This window comes from Solanum tuberosum, unplaced genomic scaffold, assembly GCF_000226075.1.
Source record: "Solanum tuberosum cultivar DM 1-3 516 R44 unplaced genomic scaffold, SolTub_3.0 scf00012, whole genome shotgun sequence".
Classification (NCBI taxonomy): domain Eukaryota; kingdom Viridiplantae; phylum Streptophyta; class Magnoliopsida; order Solanales; family Solanaceae; genus Solanum; species Solanum tuberosum.
Genome location: NW_006238937.1, coordinates 2,520,911 through 2,531,668, shown reverse-complemented (window position 1 = coordinate 2,531,668; position 10,758 = coordinate 2,520,911). Strand labels below are relative to the sequence as shown.

The 10,758-nt window shown below is 36.9% G+C and overlaps 1 pseudogene; it reads right to left on the bottom strand.

The window, feature by feature from the left end:
• Positions 1 to 543: 543 nt before the first annotated feature.
• LOC102584215 (gibberellin 20 oxidase 2-like) lies at positions 544 to 1,922 on the bottom strand (annotated as a pseudogene).
• Positions 1,923 to 10,758: the final 8,836 nt, after the last annotated feature.

Here is a 10,758-nt window from a genome sequence, read left to right as displayed (position 1 = left end):
TTAATTATTATTATTATATTCTTATAACATAAATATGGGTAGTAAACGACGAGGTAAATGTATTTTATTCGACCTCCACTCTTTTTAAATGTAATATAGTATATAGTAGGATAAAAACTTCCACATATAATCTAGAGATCTATGCATGCATTTGACACATGAAACTGTTTTTAAAATAAGAACTTTTCGAAAAGAAAAATGATAAATACTTTTTTGATGTAGATGAGAAAATTTAATGCTACTTTTTGAAAATAAAAAAAAATCATTATGTATCGCGAGTTTATTGTTTTAAATTCAGCTAATGAAAAAATTAATTGATTTAAAAATTAATCACTTTATTTTATTGATTAACTATAACATATATTGGATAGAAAACGATGAAGCAAATGTATTTTATCCGGCTTCACTCACTTAAATGTAATATATAGTAGGATAAATAATTCAACATATTGTAATGTTCCATTTCTTGTGAATTAATTTTTAATTCAATATATATACAAAAGATTTCAAGGCCTTCAATCTTGAACATCATATGTATAGCTATTAAGCTTCTGCATTATTGTCTTGAACCCACATCGAGAAAGCTTGAAGAGTGTTTGTATCAGCTCTGTGATGCTTTTGAGTAAGCTCAAGAAGAGCAGGCCATGTGAAGCTGGGATATAGTCGAGGATTGTTGTAGTCCAACAATTCAGTCGGTGGACTCACCATCTTATCTTTGTCTGGACAAACAAAAAAAAACAAGTAATTTTCTAGAAATCTTATTTTTAACCATTGCTCTATGCAAGCAACTTTTGTATCTACCATTCGATAGCGCCAACAAAAGGCCAAATATCAAATATGTATCATGTTGTACGTCTAATAATTCATGATGTATCTCACTGCGCGTCATGTGAATAGATCTTATAATATTTATCACCTAAAAATGTATTGTTTGTCTAATTGACACTGTTTATATTACTTGTATGTAATACATAATACATTAGTTTATTATATAGTTCTGGTGTGTAAATTTGCTAACCATAAATGTGTCACCTATGTTAACCACAAAACATTGAAATTTGGACGGATGGAGTACCATCAGTTGTCCACAAAAACCTAAAGTCCGCTAATACAATCTTGATGGAGAACGGTTAATGATGTTGTATCATAGCCCTATTCCTAAGTTGAGCTCTAGTTTCTGGCACGGGGATAGTAGTTGAGTGCCACTATGAATTCATTATCTTCGAAAAACTCTTTAAAGTGGCTTTTCTGTACACCTAGGCTCATCCCTAAGAGTTCCATGATCCTAAGAGAAAGTGTGCTAATGGAATTGCAATATTATTGATAAACATTCCTGTGTAATTAAAGGCAAAAAAGGTTAATTCATTTACATAATCAAAAAAAAAGAAAAATAGATACTATTTTTATTTTAATTTGTTTGTTTGATTTTGATTTGACATGAAGTTTAAGAAAGTAAAGAAAGACTTTTGAATCCAATAGTCTTAGACAAAAAATATGTAAAATGTACAAGAATATCATTTAATTTAGTGGTCTTAAACATGTCATGCCAAAAAACAAAAAAAATATGTTTTTGAGACATACCAAAAAGAAAAGAACGACAAACAAATTGATAGAGATGAGTACTAAGATAGTCAATTGTCCTTACCTGAGATTGTTAAAACTTTCACTAATGTCCTTTGAAAATACTCTTCAACTATGTGAGATGAGTCTTCTTTAGCAGAGTATCGTAAATATAGTGTCTCTTTCCAAGGTAGCTCCGAAGAAAACCTTCCAGTAAAGCTGCTGGCATGACCACAATGCTCACAAATTTTCCTCTGAGACACAGTGTAATTTTCCCTTTTTGAAGAATCTTGATCAGCATCTGCACTATGCTGAGAGACAGTGTAATCTAGATCTTGGCTAACTCGCTCTCGTTTTTCCATCAGTCCCTTCACTAGCTCTGCTTCTGCTGAAGTCTTTTCCCACAGACTTGGAGACGTTGCTTTTTTTCTTCTTTTTTACAGCGTTGTTATCACATATCACTTCAATAATAGCTGTGGGAGGTTGTGTCTTAGGATTCTTGCATTCACTCTATTTCCTCTTAAGGGAGTGTTTAATGTCATATCCAAAGAATGACTTTTTGAATTTTTTGCTAAGGCAAAATCTTTCAATGAATCAATCTTTAGCTGCTTCTATTTATATTTATCTCTAACCGTAACACCCCTCTATTTGAAAGAGTTGGAATTAGAAAGAACCATTTTTGGAAAGAATAAAAAATCTGAAATTTGGCAAGTATGTTAAGTATGAGTTTTGGGTTAACTTTAAACGACCATAACTCCTGGTCCAGGATGAGTTAGGTGAGTTACAAGGTATCAAATTAAATTTCTTTGAATTATCTTTCCAACGCCACAAAGTTTACTGATTTTTGAGTTCGTACGAGGGAGATATGTCCATTTGAAGTCAGGCTGTCTGTATAAGAAAAGTCAACCAGATTTTAAAGGGGTATTTTGGTCTTTTCATTACCCAATTAATTTATTTCATTTTTAGTAATTTATTTGGGGTCTAAACTGAGTTAGTTTTGTTTAAGCAATTAATAATTATGCTAGGTCTTTAAGAGAAGAGAAAAGGGGAGAAAAGAGGAGAAAAGTCAAGGCGTTCTTGGAGATTTCTTGCGGAATTGAAGTCTTTTCACCAAGGGTTGATCCCTAAAGAGGTATGTGAGACTTTCATAGCATTGAGTTCATTCACGCATATGCCAATCATGTTTAGTTTAGCAAAATTCGTTCTAGAAAGTTGAAAGTTTGATGATCTTGAATTGTGTTCCTAAAATTGGTTTTCGTTCATGAGATTTGATGGGATTGTTGAGTTCTTGATGGAATTGTGTCGATTATAGAGTCATTTAGGAGTAGATTCTTGTGTACATGTACTGGGTATCTAAAACTAAAGAGGAATTGCGAAAAAGAATCGAATTCAGGTGAATTGGGGTTAGAAAATGAAGAAGGAAAAAGTCGGGCACAAACTGTGTAACAGGTCCGTGACGCAGACCTGTTCCTCAGAAAGGGAACTTTTCTCTCTACGTCGCAGAGAGGTCCTGGACCCCTATGCCTCAAAATTTATTTTGCGACCAGATATTCTAATGCATCTTCGCGTCGCGAACTTGCTTCCAGACAGTGATTTCTTGATCTTTTATCATGTTTAACTATCTAAAAGTACTCCTAAACATCACAAGACCTTTCCTATCACAAATCATAACCTTAAATTCATAAATCAAATTCAAGGTAGAGTTGAGAGTCAATTCTTGAGGGTAATTCGTGTCATATTTATGAAGACTTTTACAAATCTTTTAAATTTGTTTTAAGACTTAAGCATTGAGATTGAGAAAGAGTAGAGCTGAGTTCATTTTCTTTAAAATGTTATATGGGGACTATGTATTCCCAAAGAGTAAATATTTTCACATTTAAGATGAGAGGAAACACTGATTTTCAAATGAGTTTTCATGAGTAGTTTTGAGTTCCATCTCTCTTAAGAGATAAGTTTTTGAGTAATAATCTAAAACCAGTGAGAAAGATTATGTTTTTAAACATATGAGCTGAGTATATTTTGGGAATAGTATTGAGCACCGAGACGCTTTGGCAGTTCTGGCAGCATAGGCGGCACGTAGTATCATCACATAGCTCATAGTTATGGTTGTCGGTAGAGAAATTCCCACATAATTATATTACTTTATTATATATATAAATTGAGTTTCTACTTACGATTTAAATGCTTTATATAAACTGTATATTTACTATTGTTTATTTCTGCATTAAGTTGAGCATCCCTGAGTTGAGTAAAGCTGAGGTAAGTATTTCTTTCATATTCCAGTCAAGTTTACGTTTTATTAGAATTCCCCTCGCATGCTTGTACATTCAATGTACTGATGCCACTTTGTTTGCATCATTTTGTGATGTAGAAACATGTAACTAGGATCAACATCCAGCTCTTCGTTGATCTAGTTGAGCATTTCAGAGTCATTTGGTGAGCCTTCTTGCTTTCTGGAGGATCCCTTTATTATTGCTTTATCATTTCAGTTGTTAGGATGATTGAGGGTCTTGTCCCGACATCTCTCATAGTATTAAAGGTTTCATATACAGATAGCTATAGTTCTTTAGTCTTTGCATTTCAATTGTTTTGTTATAAGACTTGAGTTGCCACTTTGGCTAGTTGAATGTTTATTTTTTAAGACATTCTAAGTTATTTTGAGACAGTTGAGTAATGTTGCATTTGTCTCCTTTTATTAATGCTTAAAGTATTTCGCTGAGAGTCTAGCCAAGCCAAGGGTTTGCTTGGGGCCAGCAATGGTTCTCGAGTGCCAGTCCCTCTCAGGGTGCAGGCTCGGGGCGTGACAAACTTGGTATCAGAGCATAGAGTTCAAGAGTCCTAGGGAGTCTATGAAGTCGTGTTTGTAGAGTCCTTGTTATCGGTGTGAAGCATGCCACATCTTTAATTAGGAGGCTGCAACAGTTAGAAACTTCTCACTTCTTTCATATTTATCTCGTGCGATAAAGTTTATCTCTAAAAAGTTTCTATTAATTCGTGCTTGCGCGAGTCTTTCAGATCATGTCTCCACGAAGAGCTGTTAGAGGTCGTCCTGCTAGGAGGAATGTCGAGGAACAAGGGGTATCCAATGCACCTGAAGTGCAACCCCAATGAGAGGTCACCAATGCTGAGTTACGAGAAGCTATCGAGATATTGAGTCAAGCTGTGACCAATCAAGTTGGACAGAGAGAGAATCGATAGGAAGTGGCCGATACTTCTAGGATCCATGAGTTCTTAAGGATGAATCCTCCAAGCTTCACTGGTTCAAGTGTCACTCAGGATCTTGAAAACTTTGTAGAGGAACTACAAAAAGTGTTTGAAGTTATACGTGTTGCTGATGCTGAGCGAGTGGAACTAGCTGCATATCAACTGAAGAGTGTTGCTAGAATTTAGTTTGACCAATGAAAGAAGGGTAGATCTGAGGGTGCACCAATTTTAAGCCGGGTTGTGTTCAGGAGTGCTTTCTTGGGGCGTTTCTTTCCCTGGGAACTGAGAGAAGCAAAGGTATTACAATTCCTCACTCTTAAGCAGGAATCAATGAGTGTTCATGAGTATAGTCTGAAGTTCACCCAATTTTCCCGCTATGCTTCAGAGATGGTTGTTGACATGAGAAGAAGGATGAGTTTGTTCGTTGCTGGGATGTCTCGTCTTTCAAGTAAGGAAGGCAAGGCAACTATGTTGATATGAGATATAGACATTGCAAGCCTGATGATCCATGTGCAGCAAGTTGAGGAGGACAAGCTGAGGGATAGAGAAGAATTTAGAAACTAGAAATCTAAGACAGGAAATGAGTCCAGGCAACAAAAGAGTAATGTGAACCGGTCTTCTTTCCAAAATTAACATAAGGGACCTGGTCCATCATCTGCTAGTGCACCTACACCAAAGAACATAAGTGAGTTCAATAACCAAATTTCGCAGAATTTCAGAGTTAGACCTGCACAGTCTCAAGGTAGTGTGGCACAAAGAGGTAATTGAGATCCTATATGTGCTAACTGTGGTAGGAACCACCAGGTACTTTGCGCGATGGCTCCACTGGTTGTTTGAAGTGTGGTCAAGAGGGTCACTTCATGAAAGAGTACCCTAAGAACAGGCAAGGTAATGGGAATAGGGGCAATAGAGCTTAATCTTCTTCAGTTCCTCAACCAGACAGAGCTCCACTTAGAGGAGCTACTTCAGGGACTGGCCGAGGGACAAATCATCTATATGCTCTCACTAGTCGCCAAGAGCAGGAGAATTCTCCAGATGTTGTCACTGGTATGATCAAAGTCTTTACTTTTGATGTTTATGGTTTGCTAGATCCAGGAGCGAGTCTATCTTTTGTGACTCCTTATGTTGCAATGAATTTTGATATTCTTCCTGAGAAACTTTTTGAGCCTTTCAGTGTTTCCACACCTGTTGGTGAGTCTATTCTAGTTGTGAGAGTCTATCGTGATTGTGCAATTTCCGTCAATCACAAGAGCACCATAGATGACTTAGTTGAGTTAGACATGGTAGATTTTGATGTCATTATAGGTATGGACTGACTTTATGCCTGTTATGTCTCAGTCGATTGTAGAACTCGAGTTGTTAAGTTTCAGTTTCCTAATGAGCCAGTTGTTGATTGGAGGAGTAGTTCAGTAATGCCTAAGGGTCATTTTATTTCGTACCATAAGGCGAGAAAGTTAGTCTCCAAGGGTTGTTTCTATCACTTAGTCTGAGTTAATGATTCTAGCGTTGAGACACCTCTTATTCAGTTAATTCTAGTTGTGAGTGACTTTCCAGAAGTCTTTCCAGTTGATCTTCCCGGAGTTCCTCCTGAGTGAGAAATATACTTTGGTATAGATATTCTTCCCAATACTCGTCCTATATCCATTCCTCCATATAGAAACAGAGTTGAAAGAGTTTAAAGAGCAGTTGAAAGATCTCCTTGAGAAATGTTTTATACAACCAAGTGTCTCACCTTGGGGCTCTCCGGTCTTATTTAAGAGAAATAAAGATGGTTCTTTTAGAATGTGCATAGATTACTATCAGTTGAACATGGTTACTATCAAGAATAAGTATCCTCTTCCGAGAATTGATGATCTCTTCAATAAACTTTAGGGTGCCACTTGTTTTTCGAAAATAGATCTCAGATCTGGCTATCATCAGTTGAGAGTAAGAGAAAGTGATATCCCTAAGACATCTTTCAGGACCCGTTATGGTTATTATGAGTTTCTAGTCATGTCCTTTGGTTTGACTAATGCTCCTGCAACATTCATGGACCTTATGAACATATTATTCAAGCCATATTTAGATATGTTTGTTATCGTATTCATTGATGACATTCTAATCTATTCAACGAATGAGGAAGATCATGCTAGTCATCTCAGAATAGTTCTCCAAACTTTCAGAGATAAGGAGTTATATGCTAAGTTTTCTAAGTGTGAGTTTTGGCTTGAGTCTGTGGCATTCTTATGCAATATTGTTTCCGGTTATGGGATTCGAGTTGACACTCAAAAGATAGAGGCAGTGCAAAATTGGCCTAGAGCCACGTCTCCAACTGATATTAAAAGTTTCTTGGGATTGGCTGGCTATTATAGAGGGTTAGTTGAGGGGTTCTCATCTATTTCATCTCCTCTGACTAAGTTGACTCAGAAAACAGTTAAGTTCCAATGTTCTGAAGCTTGTGAGAAAAGCTTTTGAGAATTGAAAAAATGGTTGACTAGTGCCCCATTATTGACCTTACCAGAGGGTACACAATGCTTTGTGGTTTATTCTGATGCCTCTAGTGTCGGTTTGGGTTGTGTGTTAATGCAGAATGGCAAGGTTATAACTTATGCCTCCAAACATCTTTAGGTTCACGAGAAGAATTACCCTACCCATGATCTAGAGTTGGTTGTCGTAGTATTTGCTTTGAAAATATGGCGTCATTATCTTTATTGTGTTCATGTAGATGTGTTCACCGATCACAAGAGTCTTCAGTATGTGTTTAGTCAGAAAGAGATTAATCTCTGACAGAGAAGGTGGTTAGAGTTACTCAAGGATTATGATATGAGTATTCTCTATCACCCAGGTAAGCTAATGTTGTTGCTGATGCCTTGAGTAGATTGTTTATGGGTAGTACTACCCATTTTGAGGAGGACAAGAAAGAGTTAGCAAAAGATGTGCATAGACTTGAACGATTAGCAGTTCGATTAATGGATTCCAATGAAGGAGGAGTAATGTCTGAAGTTAAAGAGAAGCAAGACCAAGATCCTATGTTTCTTGAATTGAAGGAAAATGTTCATAAGCAAAAAGTGATGGCTTTTGAACAAGGGGGAGATGGTGTGTTGAGATATCAAGGTAGGTTGTGTGTGCCAAGGGTGGATGAACTTCAAGAGAGGATCATGGAGGAAGCTCATAGCTCCAGATAATCTATCCATCCGGGTTCCACAAAGATGTATCGTGACTTGAGAGAGGTTTATTGGTGGAGTAGAATGAAGAAGGACATTGCATAGTTTGTTGCTAAGTGTCCGAATTGTCAACTAGTGAAGGTAGAGCACCAGAGGCCCGATGGTATGGCTCTGAATATAGATATTCCAGAATGGAAGTGGGAGATGATCAATTTGGACTTTGTTGTTGGTTTCCCGCGATCTCGCAGGCAGCATGATTCGATTTGGGTGATTGTAGATCGAATGACTAAATCAACCCATTTTTTGCTGATAAAGACGGCCCATTCAACAGAGGATTATGCCAAGTTATATATTCAAGAGACAATCAAACTTCATGGAGTTCCAGTGTCCATTATTTCAGATAGATGTGCACAATTTACTTCACAATTTTGGAAGTCATTCCAGAAAGGTTTGGGTTCGAAAGTGAATTTGAGTACGACTTTTTATCCTCGGACTGATGGTCAAGCAGAGCACACTATTCAGACTTTAGAAGATATGTTGAGGGCTTGTGTGATTGATTTTAAAGGTAATTGGTGTTATCACTTACCTCTCATTGAGTTTGCCGATAACAATAGTTACCACTCTAGCATAAAAAAGGCTCCATATGAGGAGGCCCTTTATGGGAGAAGATACAGATCTCCTATTGGATGGTTTGAGGTTGGTGAAGCTGGGTTGATAGGACCAGTCTTAGTTTATTAAGCTACGGATAAAGTGAGAGTTATTCAAGAGATGTTTAAAACACGTCAAAAATCCTACACTGATGTTAGGAGAAGGGACTTAGTGTTTGAAGTAGATGATTGGGTATACTTGAAGGTTTCACTCATGAAGGGTGTTATGAGATTTGGTAAGAAAGGGAAGCTCAGTCCCTAGTATATTAGTCCTTACAGAATATCAAAGAGGATCGGTAATGTGGCTTATGAGTGGGAGCTACCGCAAAAATTAGCAGCGGTCTGTTTGGTATTTCATATTTCCATGTTGAAGAAGTGCATCTGCGATCCTTCACTTGTCATACCTACTGAAGATATTGGTATTAAGGATAACTTATCTTATAAGGAGATTCCTGTTCAGATTCTAGATCGTCAAGTTCGCAAGCTGAGGACCAAGGAAGTAGCATCAATCAAAGTTCTATGGAGAAATCAGTTTGTTGGGGAAGCTATTTGGGAAGCTGAGGAGGACATGAAGAAGAGGTACCCACATCTCTTCGAGTCCAGGGAAATTCTAAATTAAGGTACTAATCTTTTTCTTGGCATTTACTTTAAGTTGACTTGTTGTGTTTACATTTTGCTTGTTGGGTGTTTGAGCTGGATGTTAGATGTTACACCCTTAGCCTACTAAGAGTAATCTAATTCGAGGGACAATGTTCCCAAGGGGGAGATATTGTAACACCCCGCTATTTGAAAGAGCTGGAATTAGAAAGAACCATTTTTGGAAAGAATAAAAAATCTGAAATTTGGCAAGTATGTTAAGTATGAATTTTGGGTTCAATTTAAATGACCATAACTCCTGGTACATGATGAGTTTGTTAGGATACTAGGTAAAAAATTAAAGGTCTTTAAATTATCTTTCCAATGCCACCGAGTTTTCTAATTTTTGAGTTCGTATGAGGGAGATATGCCCGTTTGAAGTCGGGCTGTCCGGATACGGAAAGTCCACCGACTTTTAGAGGGGTATTTTGGTCTTTTCATTACCCAATTAATTTATTTCGTTTTTAGTTAATTATTTGGGGTCTAAAATGAGTTAGTTCAGTTTACGCAATAAAGAATTACGCTAGGGCTTTGAGAGAAGAGAAAAGAGGAGAAAAGTCAAGGCGCTCTTGAAGATTTCTCGTTTCGCCAAGGGTTGATCCCTAAAGAGGTATGTGAGACTTTCATAGTGTTGTGTTTGTTCATGCACGCGCCAATCATGTTTAGTTCAGCGAAATTCGTTCTAGAAAGCTGAAAGTTTGATGATCTTGAATTGTGTTCTTGAAATTGGCTTTCGTGCTTGAGATTTGATGGGATTGTTGAGTTCTTGATGGAATCATGTCGATTATAGAGTCATTTAGGAGTACATTATTGTGTACATGTACTGGGTATCTGAATCTAAAGATGAATTGAGAAAAAGAATCCAATTTAGGTGAATTGGGCTTAGAAAATGAAGAAGGAAAAAGTCAGACAGAAACTAGGTACAACGCAGACCTATTCCTCAGAAAGGGAACTTTTCTCTCTGCTTCACGGAGAGGTCCCAGACCCCTTTGCCTCAAAATTTATTTCGCGACCAAATATTAAAATGCATCTCCGCGTTGCGGACTTGCTTCCTGACAGTGATTTATTGATCTTTTCTCATGTTTAACTATCTAAAAACACTCTTAAACATCACGAGACCTTTCCTATCACAAATCACAACCTTGAATTCATAAATCAAATTCAAGGTAGAGTTGAGAGTCAAGTCTTGAGGGCTCTTTGAGTCATTTTTAAGAAGTATTTTACAAATCTTTTAAACTTTTTTTAAGATTTAAGCATTAAGATTGAGAAAGAGTAGAGCCGAGTTCATTTTCTTTAAAATGTTATATGGAGACTATGTATTCCCAAAGAGTAAATATTTTCACATTTAAGATGAGAGGAAACATCGATTTCCAAATGAGTTTTCGTGAGTAGTTTTGAGTTCCATCTCCCTTAAGAGATAAGTTTTTGAGTAATAATCTCAAACCACTGAGAAAGAGTTATGTTTCTAAACATATAAGCTGAGTATATTTTTGAAGTAGTATTGAGCATCGATATGGGGACGAGTTCATAATAACTCAAGTCTCCATAAACCATGTAGCCAACGTGGG